At 32.9% G+C, this 21,883-nt stretch overlaps 1 non-coding gene across 1 annotated transcript; it reads right to left on the reverse strand.

Annotated features, from left to right (window-relative positions):
• Positions 1–17,098: 17,098 nt before the first annotated feature.
• On the reverse strand, positions 17,099–17,171 carry Trnav-cac. The gene has a single exon. It is a non-coding gene; the product is annotated as a tRNA-Val (tRNA).
• Between the last annotated feature and the right edge of the window lie 4,712 nt (positions 17,172–21,883).

Genomic DNA, 21,883 nt, shown 5'->3' on the forward strand with positions numbered 1-21,883 from the left:
CGAGTGTGTAATGAACGTGACGGTAGTATGCTGCTGGTATGGTAGTATGGTAGCTGACTCTACTAAGCTGACTCCATTTTTAATAATCATACTAGAAAAAATAAGATTATTTTAAGCCCACGAAAATCAACTACGATTCTTACGTATGAGTTTATGAGTATTTTGATTAAAATTTACTAAATTAATTAATTAAATTACTAAATTAATTAATTAAATTACTAAATTAATTATACCTTAAATTAGGTGGTAATAACGGCTCGTTTAACCCCTTTCCATGTATATAACGTATGTCAGATTTATACAGTCTTGTATACAAGAAAAATCACAAAAAAAATATCAAACTAGCTTAAGGGAGGACTCCCATGTCTGGCCGTAACTTATACACTAGCCCTCAAAATAAAGCTAGATTAATCGTAACTTAGAGTTTGCCAGTGAAGCTATACCTGTGTGATAATAAATTAAATAAATTAAATAAATAAGCAAATAAACGCTTCACACTCAAAAGCCCCCAGTAGGATTTTCTCCTGTGTCGGGGTCCGGAAACACTCAAAATACACAAGCACAAACGCCCAGACCACGACAAACATCTGTATGGCCAATACAAATGTTTGTAGTGAAATAATTTTTAAAGTCACCTATATCTTTTATAACACATCATTACTCCGTTACGTATGCAGATTCAACACTTCTAATGAAATTGTAACAGATACATTTATTATGCATTAAAATTATTTTTTTAACTTTGTATTATTTAGTGGTGATATACAATAAAGCATATTCTATAATATAAAAATGAATCGCAAAATGTGTTGCTAAGCGCAAAACTCGAGAACGGGTGGACCGATTTCGCTAATTCTTTTTTTAAAATATTCCTTGAAGTACGAGGATGGTTCTTACGGAGAGAAAAATTCTAAAAAAAAAAAATAATTTTAAACTTCCTGAAAAAGTCTAAAAACAACACGTTTCTATACTCCCATACAAAAGATTTGTGATAATACTTAAAAATCAATTTGAACTTTAATACCATACGATAAAGTTTGTGTTAGGCGATATGAAGTTCGCCGGGTCAGCTAGTAAATAAATAAATATTTAAAAAGCGCCAACCAAAGAATAAAACTGCGTAAGTCGATTAGTAGTTGTAACAAAACACAGATATATTATTGTTATTATGGTTATATAAATGTCCTATCAAATAGTTCATATATAAGTTACAATGTTGACACACGAACTTTTACAGCTTAATAAAATATGCTAATAAAAATTTTACACACGACATGGCGACATTTTATTCAAGTTATGTCGCTTTACGTGGCGACTGGAATGTTATGATATATAATTACATTATATTATATGATATATAATTACATTGCATAATATAATTTTAATTAAACGAGTAGGTACGTTTATTTATATGTCCTATTAACTCTCTACTGGGTGTACAGATTTTGATGATTCTGTTTATATTCGTTCGTGTGGCTACGGCAGTAAAGAATATAGCCACCCCCTCTCTTCCCGTGACTATGGGCAAAACACATCAGTTCACGTTATTTTTGGCGTAAACTTGTGGAGGCCTATGTCCAGCAGTGGACTGTATAGGCTGTAATGATGAGTAGGTACGTAGCGCGATATGCATTAGTGTTTAAGTTTAAACAGTCATTATGGCCATTTGTTCGAAGAATTATTTTAGGGATTGAGGCGAAATACTTGTTTCATTGCATATATCTTTTACAATCCTGAAGTACCGATGCACCGCACTATAGTAAATTGTTAAATAAAATTACTTCAATTCATTGGAGACTTACCGAAATCTGAGTCGTTCAACATCGCCGAAATATCGGGAATTTCAAAACGATAATCGCGGTAAGTCCCGTTTAAATAAAACTATAACTAAGTTACTAATTAATTCTTCTACATATTTATTTAATTTTATTTGTACGAAACCCTATCTATGCAACTAGATCGTTGAAAAAAAAAAAAATAACAAAGTGCAGAAATCTATAATCTATAATCTATAATATATATAAAAGCGAAAGGTCACTCACTCATCACGAAATCTCCGAAACTATAACACCTACAAACTTGAAATTTGGCAGGTAGGCTCCTTATAAGACGTAGGCATCCGCTAAGAACGGATTTTATGAAACTCGACCCCTAAGGGGGTAAAACGGGGGTTGCAAGTTTGTATGAAAGTTCTATGTTTTTGAAGTAAGAGACTTGAAATTTAAAATGTATGCTCTATAGATGATGAGAAGGTGTCCAAATAATGTATCTTTAGAAATCACCTCTCTTTTGGGGTTAAAACGGGGGATGGTAGGTTTACTCACTCATCACGAAATCTCCGAAACTTTAACACCTACAAACTTGAAATTTGGCAGATAGGCTCCTTATAGGACGTAGACATCCGCTAAGAACGGATTTTACGAAAATCGACCCTTAAGGGGGTAAAACGGGGGTTGGAAGTTTGTATGAAAGTTCTATGTTTTTGAAGTAAGATGCTTGATATTTAAAATGTATGCTCTATAGATGGTGAAAAGGTGTTCTAATAATGTATATTTAAAAATCAACTCCCTTTTTGGGTTAAAACGGGGGATGGTAGGTTGACCCACTCATCACAAAATCTTCGAAACCATAACACCTAGAAACTTGAAATTTGGCAAGTAGGTTTCTTATAGGTCGTAAACATCCGCTAAGAATGAATTTTACGAAATTCGACCCCTAAGGGGATAAAACGGGGGTTGGAATTTTGTATGAAAGTCCTATATTTTTGAAGTAAGAGACTTGAAATTTATAATGTATGCTCTATAGACAGTGAGAAGGTGTTCAAATAATATATCTTTAGAAATCAACTCCCTTTTTGGGTTAAAACGGGGGATGGTAAGTTGACTCACTCATCACGAAATCTCCGAAACTCTAACAGCTTCAAACTTGAAATTTGGCAGGTACGTTTCTTATAGGGCGTAGACATTTGCTGAGAACGGATTTTATGAAACTCGACCCTTAAGAGGATAAAACGGGGGTTGGAAGTTTGTATGAAAGTCCTATGTTTTTGAAGTAAGAGACTTGAAATTTAAAATGTATGCTCTATATATAGTGAGAAGGTGTTCAAATAATGCATCTTTAGAAATCAACTCCCTTTTTGGGTTAAAACGGGGTATGGTAAGTTGACTCATTCATCACGAAATCTCCAAATCTATAACAGCACAAACTTGAAATTTTGCAGATATGTTTCTTATAGGGCGTAAACATTCGCTGAGAACGGATTTTACGAAACTTGACCCCTAAGGGGATAAAACGGGGGTTGGAAGTTTGTATGAAAGTCCCATGTTTTTGAAGGAAGAGACTTGAAATTTAAAATGTATGCTCTATAGATGGTGAGGAAGTGTCCAACTAATACATCGTAATCTATATATATAAAAGAGAAAGGTCACTGATTTACTCATCACGAGAACTCAAAAACCGCTGGATGGTCCATCCATCCGGGATGGACAAAGATGAAATTTAGCAGGGAGGTAGATTATAGTTAGTAAAAGTCCGCTAAGAACGGATTTTTTGATATTCCTCTGCTAAGGGCGTTTGATTGGGGTTGATAGTTTGTATGAAACATATATAGCAGCTATAAGTTCGCCTGCTAGGTTATTTTACTGCAGCCTGAAAATAAAACTAAAAATGTGGTGTATAAAGAGGTTTTATAAAAATAATTAATAAATTATACTAAATTGTGCCTTTTAAAAATTACTCAGTGTGATAAGCATTTCAAGTGACTGAAATAAAAAAATAATTTGCTTAAACATCTTGATAGTAATGCATATCTTCATAACCACGCGAACGTAGTCGCGGGCAACAGTTAGTGTATTATAAAACAAAGTCCCCAAAAGCGTATGTGATCGATTCCCTCAAAATCTACGGAAAGGATTTTCATGCGGTTTCACCAATGGAGAGAGGGCTTCAAGAGGAAGGTTTACGGAATGGCTAAGCCGATTTTGATGATAGTTTCACTGGAAGTTTACCGGTAAAACTTTGTGACAAACTGATTTCAACGCGGGCGAAGCCGCGGGCACAGCTAGTATTGTATAATTTTAGAAAACTTAACAATTACTCGAACTTCATACGTTTGACAGTTCCCATGAAAATTAAATGAAATTAAAACATTTATTACGCTATAAGGTGATACTCGTATATTAACGTAAGTCAAAAATAATATCATTTACAAAAAAAAAAAAACAACAATAATAAAAGAAAGTTAAGATAGCAAAATATCAAGCAATAAAATAAAAATTTACATCTTAACATTAGGTACATTACAAACTTAGTTAATGTACCCAGTGTTATAAGCAGCCTTAACTTAGTCAAGACAGGACAACGTCTATCAGATCAGCTATTGTATTATAACAATAACATGAATCTAAGATCAGTAAATGACATGAACAGTGACTCACAATATTATGGAAGCAACTATACTTTAAATTGATTTTTGTAAACATTTTCAACGTAAACCCTTGTTAAAAGACATCGTCTTTGTGAGTATAATTACAGGGAAGAACGAGTTACAACCCGAAGCCCTTTCATCTTTCATCCATAACTAGCGTTAAGTTATTCTGAGAGAAATCCTCGTTACCGGATATTATTTATCGATTTACAGGAAACAATAGAAGACGGTGAAATGAGTGTTCCAGGGTTTCAGGAATCATAGAAATTACAAGACATTTAAAGTGTAATTTAAATCTCTTAAACGAGCCATTTCTATTCATCTAAATTTATAAAGGCCTCAAAGACTTTTATATGTATTTCTTCTACCTATTTCAGCTGTTTATCAGTCGATTTTTAATATGAATAATGAATTGTGTTTGCTCGCAAACGAAAAAAACCGACTTCAATTAACAAGTAATACAACATAAGTAGACGTAAAAAATTAACAAACGCACTATAGTCGTCACTACGATTTTCGTGAGTTTCTCTCGATTTCTCTAGGAATCCATCATCAGATCCTGGTTTCCTTATCACACTCGGGATATCTCCTTTCCAACAAAAAAAAAGAATTATCAAAATCGGTTTATAAACGACGAAGTTATCCCCGAACATATATTAATATATATACGTTCGGATTGAGTAACCTCCTCCTTTTTTGAAGTCGGTTAACAACAAAAAACATAGGTTACAATATATAATATTAATATAATATTAAATCGAAAGCCGTTCAGATGTAATAGTGGTACTAATACAGATATTTGTATTTCTACAAATATTTGTTCCTAGTCTGCAGTAACGATCGTAACTAAAGGTAAATTTTCCACAAAACCGCATTAGAGAATTATGATGGACAACTCTCCTCTTGTATGTTGAACATAAAGTCTACGTCAAACAGTGGAACGTTTACAGGCTGTTCATTTCAGTAAATTTAATACAAATTTATAGTAACCTAACACAGTAATTTCAATTTTTATTTTGTAAATCGATAGAATATAGGTTAGGGATATGAAAATGTATGCGTACCAAACGTGCGTTTTTTTTAAATTATTATTTAGACTAGCTGCGTCTTGCGGTTTCACTTTCGTAGTTTCCGGTCCCGTGGGAAGAACGGGATAAAAAATAACCAATGGGTCATTCTAAATCTCCAGCTATCTACGTAACAAGTTTCATTAAAATCGGTCCAGTAGTTTTTGCGTGTAAGAGTAACACACATACATAGTTACATACATACATCCTCACAAACTTTCCATTTATAATATTAGTAGTATCGTGTATTATCACAACTGTTCTCATGGAGATCATCGGAGATCGAGTGCGAGTGTAATTTGATGCTGTCTACAGAGAAGATTCAGTAACACAGTTTTGTAAACAATGTGCATTGACACTTTACTACACACACGCAGGTACAACAAAGAATTACACTCACTAGGTACTACTTGGCACAGCTTTAAAGCAGCCTGTTGCGCTACTCATCGTAGGTTCTTCGGTTCATCGTAGGTTACAAATTTTATATGTCATATATTTGTATGTTTAACCTTGTCTGGATTTTTATTAATTTTGTAGGTATTTTCAAACCTCTAATTCGATATTGTCATTATAATGGTCTTGTGTGTGAATTATTTATTTATAATACTAGTGGCATGCTAGTGGTTTATCAAGTTTTTAACCGTACTCAATTTTACTGAAAATGCAATGCGTCAACTCAAGCGCGGTTTCTATACGAAATAAAAAACGATTCGTTTTCCTAACTCACCATTAAATTTCAACACCTATTTACATAGCACTCAATGTTATTTAAACAGCCAGTAACGTCACAACATACGCTTTGTTGTAATTATAGAATGTATATTACATACTAGTTATTTTATTCCTATTTTGGGATTTTTTGGGATTTTTTTTTTCGTTCTGTATTATAATTATTAAAAATCGGTAGAGCGCAGTATCCTAGGCTAAGGCTTCAATTAGCTTAATACTTGTTAAATAATATACTATGGAAATTAAAAAGTAACATATATGTATTATTAGTTACACTTTTGATTATATAATAATTATAATAGAATTTGATTCACATTTTTATGGAGCATTAACTTATGAAGTATTAATAACCACATAAAATCGGTAAAGTAGGGTGAGTTAAAACTTATGCGTCAATCCTGACCTCGTAATCGATCCTCACCTAATCTCAAAGTAATCCATTTATCCTCGGCTTACTCAACACAAATGTACGGTCACAATCTACAAATTCACGGCATTTGAATATTATGCAACGAAAGAAAAATATTACTGACACGGATGAGCACTTAGAAGTTGTGACGATTTTTTTTTTTGACAGTCATATCAACATGAAGTATAACATATTTATGGGTATTTAAGTAAGGGGAAGGTGTGCTATGACCACCCATATGTATTTGCGCAACAGAATTGCCTTACTAGTTTAGCAAAGTCAAGAAAAATCATAACTAATAGTAAAGTGTGTTCTTTACCAGTTTCTTTTTTTTTTGTGTATCATCCCACTTCTGGCCAATATTTATATTTTTCATATAAGAAAAGAGTTTCTAAATACACAGGCCGAAGACGGGCAGCAGCGTCTTCAGTGCGATAAATCCAGCCCTGCGGTCACCAACCCGCCTGCCCAGCGTGCTGACTATGGGCAAAACACATAAGTTCACTCCATTTTTGGCGTGAACTTGTGGAGTCCTATGTCCAGCAGTGGACTATATTAGGCTGAAGTGATGATGATGATGAAGTGATTGGATCCGTAGGTCCCTAAAAACGGCTCCAAAATTCAAACTAATTACTCGGGAAAGATGTAAAAGTATCTAAGGAACGTCCCCATACTATTACGTGACCCGTTTTTATATTTTTTTTACCCGTAACATTTGCTAAGACCCTCCAATTCAGAAGTATCATTTAAATAATTTTTTGACCTACTTGAATAAATGAATTTAGTATTAACGGCTTTCACCAGTGCCAAGACAGATGTTTTCGCCAATGTCACGTAGGATGTAGAAGACACGAAGGAGTTTTTAACCATACTTCACTGCTCGGTATACTGTCTGTTTTTAATCAGCTGACGTCCTGACATATGTGCGTCTGTGTTGCCACTTATGAGTTTAAAAAACGCCATATTTAAATACAGCTCGAGAAGTTGTGACCGACACCCACCACCTTTATGATCAAACCTGGTATTTTTAAATACCCCTTCCCCCCAGAGCGGGTCACGTAGTATGAGTACGTTCCCTAACAATACGTAAGAAATGAATTTAAACGCATGACCTAATGATACAGCCCAGTGAGCGACGATCGAAAAAATTGTGGAACATTATGGGTCTCCGTTGTTTCTGTTGGTGCTGATAGTCCTAAAAAAGGCTCCCGCAGTATTTAAATTAATTATTCATAAAAGATCTAACAGTATGTAATAATGTAAAACACGAATGAACATAAACGTGCAACTTAATAACAGAATCCATGCTGATTATGAAATATACTTATAGGGTTCCTTTGGTTCTGTTCGTTCCATTGGTTCAGTTGGTTTCATTTGTTCCATTGGTTCCGTTAGTCCCTAAAAAACGGCCGCCGCAATATTCAAACTAATTACTCGCGAAAGATGTAACAGTATCCAACAATGCATAAAACGAATGAGGTTAAATCAGTGACCTACTTCGCGCTGTCAAGGCTTCGTTTGTCGAGCATACAAAAACCAGCCCGTTTGAATTTCAGGGATGACTTTTGAACAAAAGTCACAACCTTACAGGCCTCTTCAATTTGGACACTTGAAAACATTGTCTATTTAACACAATGCCTTTAATAACATAGAAGATGTCGGAAATAATGGTACAGTTGTAACCATTATGTAGGTACATATTTTGTGGTAAACAAAAGTATATATTCTTAATAGACATTCTTAATATTTATAACTTAACAGATATTTTAATTGACTGATTCAGCCTGTAACACCCTACAACAGCTGGGCATAGGCCTCTATCTCCAAGTAGGAGAACGGTTGGAACTTAACCGCACTGCTTTACTGCGAGTTGGCGGATAACCCATAATAATTATATATTCTCAAAAAAATTCCACACATAATAAGGTTTTATATGAATAACTAGCAGTGCCCCACGGTTTCACCCGTGTTAATTTAAGGAAAAAATAGTCTATAGCATTCCTCGGTAAATGGGCTATCCAAACACAAAAAAAAAACAATTCAAACCATTAACAATACTTACCAAAAAGTACTTACCAGTAAACAAGCAAAACAGACAAACAAACAAACAAACTTTTCAGCTAATATATTATAATAATGGTATACCTAGATCATAGAAAAAGATTTTCGAGCAAAAATAGTTTATTCAACTCATTACCGAAAAGATATTCTACCAAGTTATACGACATGTGTAAACATAGTAGGAAAGATAAAACGAAACCGACTGATAAAGAGATTAAGTATAAGATAACAAAGATATAACAGCTGATCTACCAACTCGACCGTGAGAACCTATATTGAATAATTTACCCAATGCATAATCTATGGATAAACCTTATCATTTTTACTACTGAACTGTAACAAAAACCTGTGTCCCACTTTTGGACAAAAGCCTCTTTTCAACTGAGGAGAACTAGAATCTCTATTTGATACACTGCCTAACTGCAGTTTAATGGATAATACTCATACCAAACGTAACGAGAGTAAAGGATCATTATCAGGAATTTAAAATCCCACCAAAAACATTTTCATGTAAAATGTTGCCAAGACGAGATCATATGGCTCGCACTGTCAAAAAGTGATCAGATCTCATGTAGAGCCAAGCTTATAGCTCTACACGCCCTAACTCTACAAGCCCTAACTTCACAAACTCTACACCTTAGTCAAAATATGTGGCTTGGCCGTTTCGCTACCGTCACGTGGGCGTAAGGTGAAAAATTTATTCACTGTTTATTATTCTTCTTTTTATTTTTTCTTTAATAGAACTATAACAGAAAAGTAATAAATAGTGAATAAATTTTTCACCTTAAGCCCACGTGACGGTAGCGAAACGGCCAAGCCATATATTTTGACTAAGGTGTAGAGTTTGTGAAGTTAGGGCTTGTAGAGTTAGGGCGTGTAGAGCTATAAGCTTGGCTCTACATGAGATCTGATCACTTTTTGACAGTGCGAGCCATATGATCTCGTCTTGGCAACATTTTACATGAAAATGTTTTTGGTGGGATTTCACTTCTTTTTGTAAGTTGCTTATGACAATATTATAGTTGCATTTTACCTCCGACACATTTTATACCATAAATATCATCCAATCTTCACCATATTTGGTTTAAGCACGCTGTTTTTGATTTTATGTTGAACTGATATGCAAACGGTGACCTCCGCCAAAACTTAAATACCAAAATTACAAAATGTAAATTTTCGACATAAACTATTAACCGATTTTTTTAATGTATTTTTTTTATTATTATTTATAACAAGCAGTAACAAGGAGTTTCTATATCAATTTTCAGACCTCTAGCATCAAAATTTGCGGAAGTCTCATACAAACTTCCACCCCCTAGTTTAAGGGGTTGGGGGGTAAAAGTTCCAAGTTTTATAATTTTTTTGTTGTTTGTGTACTAAAACTAGCTTACATACCAAATTTCAGCTTTCTGGGACTTCAGGAAGTACTCTAAGAATTTTGATGATCATCAGTGAGTGACGAAATCGGGGTTTTTTAGACATCAATAAAATCTAAAGTATAAGAGCTATGCAATTGAAACTTTATATGTTTAATAAGTCTACTATTGACATCATATCCTGAGAATTTTGTTTATCTGGTGTTATCCAAACCCAAGTTATGATGGTTCAAAAAAACGACGAAGCACTTCGAGAAAAGATAGGTAGTGCTTTTCGTTTTTTTTTTTTTTTTTTTTTTTGGCTCGTCTTGGCGGGGGCACTACCGTGCCCCCAGATAATGACCGGGACCGTTTTCTCTACAAGCTTCCTTGACTCATACCACAGTTTACAACATACATACATACTAAGCTGACGCCACATGGCATACTCCACAGAAAGAAGGGTTGTCACAGTTATTTTTATAATTTAATTAAAAAATAATATTATTTTGTAATTTATTGAAGTTCTTCATAGCAAAGAATAAAAAAGCATTTCGCGGAGACATATACAAGAGTTTATTTACATTGTTTTATATAGGTAGTATTATATAATTAATGAATAATATTTGTATAGCCCGTTGGCGCAGTTTGTAGTGGACCTGCATATGTATTATTTCAAAAAGAAAATAACAATACTGTAACTTAAAAAAGTGAACAGACAGTCATATCACTAATAGAAATCCTCTTACGACGCGTTGGCGCAGCGGTCAGAGCACTGTATGTTGCGCTAGCGGTCGCAAGTTCGATCCCCGCACATGACAAATATTTGTATTGGGCATATATAGAGATTTCTGTCGTGGTCTGGGCATTTGGGCTTGTGGAGAGAATCCTAATGGGCCCTTGAGTATGAAGCGTTTATTTATTTATTTTTATCTTACATAAAACCCCTGACAACAAAGAAAATATTAAAAATATGACACAGACTAGGTAAACACTAACGTTAGTTAATAAGTCTGATAATTAGTTATAAGCATACAGTCAATAACTATAAATAAAAAGTCTAGCCAGGAAAAAGTACATGTGTTGAACGCGTTCGGCAGTCGAAAGATAAACAAACAAGCGATAAAAAGCAACAATGGTGTATTTTAGGTCGATTGTTGCGATAATTCTCGTTTTCTTATGGGAACGTATGGGGATATCGCAACACGATCCGAGGTGTTACGTTACGAGTCGTTTGAGCGTGATGGGGAAATTATCTCAACTATGCAGCTGATAAAAACTCATTAATAATTATCTGTGCGGTTTGTACCTGTTACTAATCTACTGCTTTTATAGGAGCAATATACAGTCCGAATCTCGAAAACGGCTTCAACGATTTTCATGAAATTTAGTACCCCCCCCCCCCCCTAAATCGATCTAGCTAGGATTCATTTTTAGAATATGTCGTTTTCGGGCAATGAAAAACTGCTACAATATCATTACAATATGAAGGTAAGTTTCGCAACCATCTTTAAAATTATTATAGACCAGTTGGAAAAACGGGCGGTCACATCGGGAAATCACCCAGTAAAACATGAGAATATACAGACAATTATGATAAAAATACAGTACTACACAGTTTGTACTATCTTAAAAATATGTTTAATATTTATCATGTAGCTAGTTATTTATATATTATTATTATTTATTATTGAATATAGCCACCACGGTATTACAAAATATAGCCACCCCATCTCTTCCCGTGGGTGTCGTAAGAGGCCACTAAGCGATAACACAGTTCCACTACCACCTTAGAACTTATAAAGCCGATCGATGGCGGGATAACCATCCAACTGCTGGCTTTGAAATACACCGACCGAAGGCGGGCAGCAGCGTCTACAGTGCGACAAAGCCAGCCCTGCGGTCACCAACCCGCCTGCCCAGCGTGGTGACTATGGGCAACACACATGAGTTCACGCCATTTTTAGCACGAGCTTGTGTTATATAGGCCTATGTCCAACAGTGGACTGTAATAGGCTGAAATGATGATGATGATGATGATGTTGTTCCTAGTTGTGGCATAGAGTAAAGTAGAAATAAATAATAAATAAAGCAATCCTGAAAATTAAGCTTGACCGCACAAAGTTTAAAATGCAGTTTAAGAAAACTTTATGCGTATCAAGCCATCTCTCATTTCTAAACATACGCAAACATTGTGCACTGTTAATTGACCGTTTTATACGTAATGCGGAACCTAAACTTAGTAATTAACTAGCTACGCTTTTAGCGGCTTTATGCCATTAGTAGAAAATTTACACTAATTTGTGATTTTAATTAAGTAGGTCAAATTTAACTCAGTCAATAAACTCAAGTGTAACTCGATAGAACAAGTTTGTAATTTTTCATTATATGTAAGATTACCAATACATTGTCAATTTTTTTTTCAATACTATGTAAAAAGTTAAAAGATGTGGTAAGTATAATAAAATTAAAAAGTTGTGCCCTCAATTTGTAACAACAAATAAAAACGAAATCTAAAGGAGGAAGGCCGATAATAACTTGCCTGTTTACAATCCGGACATACATCATCTCCATCTCCAAAGGATTTTGTGAATACAAAAAAAACAAGCACCCTGATATAAAGAAAACGTATTTGTATTATAAATATCCGTTTTGAACGGGTGTCAAAACCACAACCGCCGGCTTTAATTGTAACTGTCGTCAACAACTCCCACAACATTACAGCGGACATAAATAGTTTAAAACATTTCAAGCCACATCCGACTTCTATCATTGGATATCAAATCCTTAATTATATCGTACATTGTAAGATTAATTTTAATATACTTAGTATAATTATTTTGTTTAACGATGAGTTGCGTAGAGGTCGCGGGTTCGATCCCTGCTCACGACAGACTGACAGACATTTGTATTGACTACATAAATATTTGACGTGGTCTGGGCGTTTGTGATGTTGTGTCCAGATCCCCGATTAAGGAGAAAATCCTACTGGGGGCCGTTGAGTGTAAAGCGTTTATATCTTTAGCTTACACACACATTCATCTGTTGCTAAAGTAAGCAACTTAATGCTTGCGTACCGGTAACAGTCGACTGATGGAGTTACATAAATTATTAAATTGGTACACAGTACAGGTGATCAATACACGGAGAGGAAATTAACATCGGAACGGATGTGCACGTGTCATCCTGGGGCGGTTTCCGTCTGGGGGGAAACAAGGTCGTGTCAGTGTGTCGGGGTCGGTTTCATGTAACTCGATATTTTTAACGATATTCGACTTTGAAGATTTCGTTTTTTTGGGGTTTGATAAGGACTTATCTACGGTTGTAGACTAAGTTTTGTATATGCTAACTATATTCAAATGACGAAATGAAATAGGTTTTTGTTTAAGAAATACTCAGTGAAAATGATTATAAGTTGAAAGTTTTTCATAGCCGGTTTTAACACTGAGACACCTGGTTTCTCTTGCGTAATTTCAAAAGAAAATAAATGTCAGGATAATATTAAGTTAGCATAATTTTGGTCGGTGGACTCGCGTCTGCATTAGGAATACTAAGATAGAATAATTAGTTTTCTTAATGTAATCTGCAGTAGTGTACCAAGTAAACGATCACTAACAAAAATAAAAATCGGAATAACAAAAGCACGGGCATTATAAGCCTGTGGACATAACTTTATATATAAAAAATATCAGAATAAAAAGTAGCCTATGTGTTATTCTCCATCTCCAGCTATCGACGTACCAATTACGTCAGTTTCATTAAAATCGGTCTGGTAGTTTTTGCGTAAAAAATAACAAACATATACATATACCTACATACATACATACATACATCCCATCCATCCTCACAAACTTTCGCATTTATAAAATTAGTAGGAAATAGGACAGGGCGTTATTTCTGAATGGCTCTAGTTTTTTACTCTTTAATCTATTAAAACTGAAGCTTATATCGAACATAATATAATGACGAATGAAACAGGTTTTTTTTGTATGACATGCCTAGAACAAATGAACTTTTTTATAACCGATGTTTAAACATGTCATTTTTACGAGGCTCTCTAACCTTTTCCAACCAAGTATTCAAAATTAATACTTTGCCCAGTTTTAAATGACTGTACTGAAAAAAAATGTACTACATGAGCTTGGCAATTAGCTTTAAAAGTTGGCGCATTTATTAAGGATTCGAAAATGATATAACACTTAGCAAGATTATTTGTTAAATTATGGGAAAAAAATTACATTTCCTACTGAACTGGAGCAGTTGGCTGTAAATTTTAAGCAACAGTTTTCAGAAGCATTATCCAGGATTACATGATAAAAAGAAAATTAAAATTAAAAAAAAAATTGTAGTAACAGGAATTAAAAGACCGCCACAGGTGTAGATTTTCTTGATTTTTTTTTATAAATGCCTGTAGTTTTTGAAATACATAGCAAAGATTTTTTTTCCTGTTAACTATTAGGACTAGACCTACCACCCGATTCCGGCTTGACGTCGACTTCTGGGACATCCTGTATTGTGTTATTTGCGAATTCCGACTATGACTTTTCTTTATATACTTACTTCCGTTAACATACACACACGGTCGTATGTTCCAAATGTTAATGTAAGCAACTTAATGCTAATGTTATAGGTATCTTTTTTTGATAAATATGCACATAATTAATACATATACATATAAATTCAAATATTACACCCAGACTCAGACAGGAATCGAACCCGCAATCCACGAAACATAAAGCAGGGTCACTACTAACTACGCTAACGGGCTAGTCATTTTGGTTTTATACATCTTTTTTTAATAGATAAAGAATGTAATCGTCTCTACTAAACATTTCAAAGCAACAAAAAAAATACGAAATCAGAAACAAAAACAAATTTCAAAACTTTTGAATAGCACAATTAAATAAACAATAATAGATAACAACAGTTATTTAAAAAAATCATTATCATAAAATTAAAAAAAAAAAAAGAAAAAAACAATAAATGGCCAGTGATGAGAAGTGATAATTTTTATCTCCTGTAACAGAGTCGTATCATGTAAACACAATTACTCATATATTAACGAGACCAACCGTGTATGTATAATTAATTAATTTAGTGAATGACAAATATCATTTATATTATAAATTTATGTTTTATATCGCTAGCATATATCTATTTGATATGAATTCTTCATTGCATATAACATTTAAAAATAAATTTATACAACAACAATTTTATAAAATAAATTTATTTTTAAATAATCACTATCACGACGTAAAATAGTACCTGGGTGACCGAGGAAGTAATAAAATATTTTATTTCTAAAAAAGAGACCGACAGCATATAAAAAATAAACCAAAAAAATTATATCGAACTAAAACAGAATATACCATAGAAAAGAATAGTATTTGTTTTTAATAAAAAAGAATACGATTTGTATAAAAGTGTTCCTTTTAAAATCATAATAATCGTTAAACCATTTTAAAATGTCACATTACGTAACGAAGCACAAAGGCGCAACAAGTAAACGTAGGAACCAACACAACTATCGTTATACGTACCCAAATGGGAAAGCACTACATTTTCAAAAATCGAACACTAATTTAATTACGACAAAATCACAAAAAAATCATGTTATTTTTTAAAACCAGTCACTAGTCATTGCGAAAAAAAATCAAACGTCCACAAATTTAAAGGTCACATCGAACGTTTTTAAAAAGCGAATGTATGTGTTGTTAATTTCTGTTTTTAATTAATTAAACAAATTCAATGTTTCGCGTATGAAAATCACTAAAATAAAATATTATTTTGACAGTCGCTGCTCGGGCAGCCAGCTAGCCTTTGAACGGGCCGGGTTGTTTGCGCATGCGTAAAATCGATCCACCGACCACGATGAAGGCTGAACTATTCAACAGTCTCAGTCACCCCAGAGATTTAGTCGGGACACTTACTTAAATGGGAAATACCCTATAGAAGCTCATGAAAAAATCAAAGGGAATGAATGTTTAACACGCGAATGGTAAACAGCTGGCGATAAAACTATTGAGGCCAACATTTGAATTCACTTTCGTATTTTAAAAAATACAAACAATAAATTACATTAATTATTTATAATTTAAATATGGAACTGGTTCCATTTTTTATTTTTAATTGTCTTTTTACCATTTAATATAGGTATTTTCAATTTGAAGAGCGACAAAAAAAACTTTTAATATTAGAAATTTTTACCGTTAAAAAAATATAAATCATGTTGAAAAAAAAATTAATACGAATATCGAAGTATACGCATTATACTTATAGTTTAGAAAATAATATAATAAAAAAATTTATACACATTTACGACCATTTACTTATTTTTAAATTTCAGCCTCTAAAAGTCACGATATTCGTCACCTTATGACAAAAAAACTCAAATAACCGTAAACTATACACACCGATACTCTGACGTCATCGATTCTCAAACAAATTTTCATAATAGGTATAAATATCTGTAAAACAACTAAAAATACACCTCTAATAAAAATATTGCATAATAAAAATATATGATAAACTTGGGATTAAAAATGGATTTACGCAGTGGTCACACAGATGCAGTTTGTTCAGATCGGTCACAAAGTTATCGTTCTACTAAGTGCAGTTGATTGATGATTGATCCATTCAGCCATCGATTCACACTGCTAGGAAGGATTATAGTTTAATCATCTGATTAATTAATGAATATATCTATATTCACCACTGCGTAACGAACCCTACCAGTTGTCTATGATGGCAACCGGGACCAAACGCTTAATGTGCGGTCCTTGGCACGGTGTGAAGCCCACGAGGACAGACAACTCGACGGAAACAAATATTTGTACAAAAAACTCGTGACGGCCGGTGTCACACCACACTCGTAATAAAGAACTCACCTATATTAATGTATTTTTATTGGAAAGTGTATGACTTCAAACATATTAGCGTCTCATCCTTAATAATAAATTGTAAAAAAACTAAGAGAAATATGAACAAAAAAAAATGAGAAAATTGTAAATAGTAAAAAATAACGTGTAAATAAACACAAAAATTAAATTGTTTCCGCCCGGGATCGAACCGGGGACCTTGTGCGTGTGAAGCACACGTGATAACCGCTACACTACGGAAACTACAAGTGAAGCGGCCAAAATTAAGGTCGTATGATAACTGAACTTATTATTATCTTTTAATTTAAATATAATGAAAGCCGTTACTTTGCAATGGTGAGAAGTTTTAATCAACGTTTATAGTTTCGGATTGAATTCCTGCTCAAAGCAGATACATATAATACGAGTATATATCATATATATGATTCGTATTTAATACGATTTTTGTTTAAAATCTGATTGTTCTATCTAATAATATAATTATATTTAATCTGTTGATTATTCTAAATCTCCCCACTAGATATGCCTGGAAAAACAGGTAACGCCATCGAACCCATTTGTTATCATAAACACATGATACCCTTTATAGGTAAATCGTCCGCCAAACCGCATACATAATGCATAGCGGTTTAAGCTTCAACCTTTTTTCTATTTAAAGAGAAAGTCTATACCGAGCTGGAGGATACAGTTATATCAAACACAGTTTGCAGGGATTTAAGTATCAATAAATAAATACCTATGTATTTAATAATCTTATACGATAAAAGTGAAGCCGGTGGAGATAAAACTCGGCGACTACTACATACGTAATCATGATACGATAGTCAAAGCCCGGAACCCAGAAACCCGGACACATTAGTTCCTGGACATTTTGACATCAATGTAATAATCGCATGGGATCAAACTTTTATCTCGACACGTGTATGGAATCTGGGCCGAACATGGTGGATTTAGTGGCGCTGTATTTCATGCATGATATTACTAATTTTATAATAAAACAGTTTTTTTTTTTTTGTTTTTTTTTTTTTGAATTCCTTTCCGATTCTTCTTCGAAATCTACATTCGGAATCGGTGGTAACTCAACTAACTATAATGAATTATTTAAAACAAATAATTTAATATATTTGACTTTAATGCGAGAAAAGCCGCTGGAACCATCTAGTGAATTTGATATACTATTGAACGTACTCTACCGATATTTCTACGGCATCTGGGCTAAGCAAAGGTAAAGCTACAAGGCCCAGATACTCAATGTGGTATACCTTTGAATATAAGATAATGGCCACTAATATATACTGATATATAATTTTGTATCTATATGTTCACCTATTCATGAAGTAGGTCTCATAGTTAACTCTGTAAACTTTGAAACAATAAAACTAGTAATAATTATAATTAACTAAATATTTATATCTACTTATGTATATTAAAACGTTCATTACTATACATTAATTAATTTTAATATAAAATGATTTTATTTTATTGTACAAGTAATAAAGATGTGCGATAAGCGAAATAATAACATTCTTATTTAGTAGTAACATATTCGTTATAAAAAATAGGAATAATTTTAATTACAAATTACTTAATATTAGATATTTTTATTTATTAGAATATCGCAACGTATTGTCCAAATTATGTAACTTGTGTGTTTCTTTAACAATATAATTTACACAGAATTAATATAAAAATTAATAATTGAAAACGGGAACAAGATGATTGTGCCTTATTTTAGGAGATCAGTGCCATCTATTTTTACCTTATTATTAACCTTACTAACTATTATATATTTAAATTAAATATATTAATGTGATCACGCCAATCATAAAGTACGTACCTATCATACTATTTTTCAATACACGAATGATGCCGCGAATAGCTAGTTATATGATAAAACTGACGAGTTTGTGTATTCGAACGTGCTAATCAAAGGTTTTATTGTATCAATCAATAATACTTTTGGCAGCAAACGTGTGTAACGAAGGTTATAGGCCATAAAATATCGAACTACGACTCAATGACTGTCTTAATTATTATAAATAACTAGCTGCGCCTCGCGGTTATTCCCGTATAACTTTCGATTCCGTACAATTATCGGAACAAAAAAACCATGTACTATTCTGGATCTCCCAGCTATCTATCTATCTATGTACCAAGTTTCATAGCATTCGGTTCAGTAGTTATCGCGTGAGAGTAACAAATATTATCTAGGTATACAAACTCTATATAAATAAAATAAATGTTGCTAAGCGCATAACTCTAGAATGGCTCGACCAACTCTTATTTTTAACTTATTTTTTTGTATGTTCCTTAAGGCCCGCGGAAGGTTTTCATACAAAAAAAAACACAATTAACATTTGACAGAACGAAGTCTGTCCGGGTAGCTAGTGTATAAATAAGACTGAATCACCAAAATGTATGTACGCACATAACTTCAAACGACTGCACGAAATTGAGCAATTCCTAATAGTGTCCGTTATTGACAGGACAAAGTTTGTATAAAAAAGATATAAAAAAAAATCGACATATTCTCGAAAAAAAAAAAAAAAGTGATGTGTAATAGGTATTGGTAGGATATTTTGACCAAAGCAGTCTCGCCGCATTTACGGATGCGTTCCGTTAGACATGCAAATATAAAGAAACAATGTTAGTCGTACAATCAGCGTGAATACATTTTGTATGTATTTGAAAGTATTAGTAGGGAGACAGTTGTTTTTTTATTATTCTAAAAGAGCATATAGTAATTTTTTTGTTCCATTTACAACACAAAAATTAAATGTTAACCTTTATTTAGAAGTGGTTAAAATAGCTTTCTCGGAAATTAATTTAATGAATATTTCACTTATTAACATGGATTCGTGTCCGATTAAATATATACGCAAATGGTTTGGATTTGATTAGAATAGTAACACAATGGCATGGATGATATCGTCAATATCACGTTGAATGGAGAAAAAAGTCAAGAAGGATTGTTTAATACTGTGTTTTGCTATATTTTAATAACAGTGTCTAAGACTGTAAACTGAAAGCATGAGGTTTCTCTATTACACAGCAGTTCAACTGGACAAAAGAAAGTTTTAATATCTTTTTTTCTTATTTAGACTCCACTCCTATCCTAAATTATTCGAAAATTTAAAAGCAGTTTTTGTTACTGAGCTCCGTAACATTTTTAGTAAATAAGTAATTAATCGTTCCAATGAACGTAACACGAAGCTTTTGCGCCAGCGGTTGCAGGTTTGATCCTCGCTCGTGACAAATGTTCGCATCCTTGTACTTTTTAAAAAGATATCACTCTTCTTCTACATAGAAAGAAGCCTATGCCCAGCCATGGGATGTTATAGACTGAATCAATGAATCAATCTAGTAGGGGTAGAGTTGCCAGATGGCCGGGAAATCCGGGATTTTCCCGGAATCACGTATCTTGTCCGGTGTCCAGGAATTATAGTTGACTGTCCCGGATTTCGAATACTACTAGTTTTCTAGCGATTTACAAAAAATATTATCAATTTTCGTAAATTTTTCAACCGACCGAATTCGTGATCCTCGAATTGTCCCGAAAATGACACGCTTGAATCTGGCAACCCTAAGTAGGGGTCATCAAGGGTGAGATGAAATTTAAAAAAATTATATTTAAAAGTTATGAAGTAGTAATGCGAAGTAACATCAGATGCATGTCTATGTATACTTTAAAAAAAAATAAACATTTTATAGACAGTTATTACTATTATTACTTCAGCCTATCATGTTATATACAATAATAACATACAAATCAAAAGTTAAAGTTTTAATGGTCTTGCGTAGACTACAAACGATGTAATGATTTAATGTTGATAACGTCAATAAAAATCAATGCGAAGAATATTTACAAACGGCTGATCGACTTGAGCTGTAAAATCTAAAGTAATAAAAAATCGTGACTAATTTGTAATTACAAGATTTTTTATTTTTTATAAGCAGTTTTAGGTATAAGCGAACATTAAATTTAGCCTCTACATTAATTTATTTCATATCTAGTATATTAACGTCTCATACTTTAGTGGTTTTTTTTTTATTTTAAATACTACTATACTAGAGTAATGGATTTAAATTGTTACTTTTTTGTTTCAAAAGGAGAGATTTTAAGCATATTTTAAACAATCAATATAAGTGAAAAATTATCACATCAACCACATTACATTGTATAACTGACCAAAAAGGCTTTAATTTTTTTAAGCTTAAAGATCAAAATCGGTGAAACGTTACCCAACAATAATGACACTTCTTTTGTTTCTTAAAATAGAAAAATAGTGTCTCAGATAAATGTGAAATTCCAAGAATGTTCATTGTTTCCAACTATGTAGTTATTTAGTATTAATAAGTGGAACAGCTGTTCAAGTTATACAGAACCATCTTTAAATAAGTAATCAATATATAGAAATGTAATAGTGCATGATTTTATACCCATTTTCCGTATAATAATAAAATAGATAAAGATATGAAATAAGTGTGTAATTTATATGATTTTTTATAACATTATACAGTTGTAAATTAGATGAATATTTTAAAAAAATTATAGAAAGGAATATTTATTTTAAAGAAGATATTATTTTAATTTATCAAACAATATAAAATTTTAATATTTTTTCATTACATTTAAAAATTCATATTTTTTGCAACACAAACTCTGATGTTTAGAGCTGTCAATGAACAAGTATACTCAATTTTACAATAGCCTGTATTTTCTATAACCTGTTATTAATCTGTCATTTTGCTTCCCTTTATTGAAACAGTAAGAGAAGTAAGCTCAAGCAGCAAGGGATCATATTCTTACTACAGTAAAGCTCTAATATTTTATTATTCATCACAAATACATTTTTAAATATAGCTTTAATTATATATATTTAAGATAGTTGGAAATTGTGAAGTACAACAGATTTATGGCTACTTAGCCATTTCTTCCAAGCAACCCTACTTGG

Source organism: Melitaea cinxia, chromosome 22 (genome assembly GCF_905220565.1).
Source record: "Melitaea cinxia chromosome 22, ilMelCinx1.1, whole genome shotgun sequence".
NCBI classification, from domain to species: domain Eukaryota; kingdom Metazoa; phylum Arthropoda; class Insecta; order Lepidoptera; family Nymphalidae; genus Melitaea; species Melitaea cinxia.